The sequence below is a fragment of the Nicotiana attenuata genome, chromosome 5, assembly GCF_001879085.1.
Source record: "Nicotiana attenuata strain UT chromosome 5, NIATTr2, whole genome shotgun sequence".
Classification (NCBI taxonomy): Eukaryota; Viridiplantae; Streptophyta; class Magnoliopsida; order Solanales; family Solanaceae; genus Nicotiana; species Nicotiana attenuata.
In genome coordinates this window covers 50519560-50521407 of record NC_031993.1, presented here as the reverse complement: position 1 = coordinate 50521407, position 1848 = coordinate 50519560, and the positions used below count along the sequence as shown (strand labels likewise).

Here is a 1848-nt window from a genome sequence, read left to right as displayed (position 1 = left end):
CCCCGCGGCGCCCTCTTGGAACTTATACACGCTTTGATGCACTCAAGTATTTCCAATATAATTTTCAACATTTGTCTTTCAGCACACTGAGAAATGTCAAGATTTTGAGCAGGGAGGATCATGTCTTCTCGATATACTGGGTAGAGTACTCTTTCCTGTTTTTTTGCTTCCTTTTCTTTTGTGTCTTCAGAAATGCCACCAAAAGATTTAAATTTTCATTTTTTATAACAACAATGTCCTGCCAACTTAAGCACACCTCCACTACTCCATCAAGTATCTATTACCTCTCACCAACACATGTACCGGGTAGCTATACCCACACTACTTAGACAAATGGGAGAATTCACCTAGTGCAATCTCTACTGAAATAGGAATCTTTATTGTCAAGGTTATCATTCTAACTCTTCCACCACTATAGGCTCCCACACCGGGGTTTAATATTTTGACTCTCCTTTCCCATCTTTTCACTTTCTCCATTTCCTTTACATGCAACAAAAGTAAAGTGATCCTCTACTAATCTCTAATTAATTCTTTTCATACTTTAATATTGGATACTAAATCCTAAAAACACTGCATTTCCGCGCAGATCTAGAACACTACAAAACACAGCAGGTAACTGAACTAAAAAATAAAATATTAAAAAACCAAAAATTGCACCAAAACTGAAGCAATAACAGAAAAACTCACCTTTTAACTGTTTAGTTGTCGCATCGCGAGCATACAAACAGCTCCCTTCAGATTTGGCCTATGAATCAACTCAGGATTAGCTCAAACGAAACCCTAGAAGTATTACTCTCTCTGTCCCGCTCTGAGATTTTACTGAGACAGAGAGAGATAGGAAGTTGCTGAAGAAGTTGAGTTGGAGAAAGCTTAGAAGAGATCGCGTAAGAATGGTGAAGGAGAGAATGGGAGTGTGGAAGCTAAGTATCAAGATAGGGGAGTTACACACAGTTGTCTCAATGGTGAAATGAATTAAATAATTACAGTATTCTTTCACTTTGATTTTTTATGACCAAATTTTACTAAAAATGAAGTATTAAAAGATACTCTTTAAAACTTACTTTAATATATAGTATATATAACATACCACCATCATTACTCCATATTTAACTAAATTTTTCAGGTTCTAAGCCGTGAGAATGAAGAATGTTTTTCCCTTTAATTAATTTTACGTGACACGAATCTGAATTAGTCGAGTTAGATATAGCCGAGAATAAAAAACAAAAATACATTACATAAACATTTAGTTGTATTAATGTTTATATTTATACCAAATAATTGTAACTTTTGACCTGACAAATTAAAGCAAAAGGTTTCTATTAAAAATATATTTTATATTCACTAATTCAATATAGAAATTGAGTGAGAAAGAAAACTGTTCATAAAGGAAAAATGCCTTTAGTATCTGTTAATTTATCAATTCTTTTAAGTCAATACCAACAACCAAACTTCACTTAAAAACTCATAGGTTCATCTTGAATAGAAATAAATAAAATAATTTTTAAAAAAAAGAATCTGATCTTCTTGCTTCCATGCCAAACTAGGATCAATTGGTACTATTTCAGATTTTCTCATATATTTAGACCTGTTTAGACATAAGAAATTTTTCCCTTTTTGCCAAACAAATTTCACTTTTTTTTCGAAATCAGCATTTGTTCATAAAATTTCTAATTTTCACTTAAAGATGCATTTTGGAAATTTTCGAAAATTTAAAAAACTCCAAAAAGCTATTTTTCAAAATTTGCACTCGAATCACTCACAAAACTTCAAAAACAACCCAAATTATATTCATATTCAAACACAACTCTAAATTTCAAATATCATTTTGACTTGAAAATTTTTTTCACC

At 31.8% G+C, this 1848-nt stretch overlaps 1 protein-coding gene across 2 annotated transcripts in view; it reads right to left on the bottom strand.

The window, feature by feature from the left end:
• Positions 1–970, bottom strand: part of LOC109225834 (mitogen-activated protein kinase kinase kinase YODA-like) — an 8159-nt gene extending 7189 nt beyond the window's left edge. Inside the window, exon 1 of one of the 2 annotated variants that reach the window (XM_019390614.1) lies at positions 688–970. The gene's annotated coding sequence lies outside the window, so the exon portion shown is untranslated. The remainder of the gene's footprint in view (positions 1–687) is intronic. The other variant, XM_019390615.1, reaches the window with a different exon arrangement.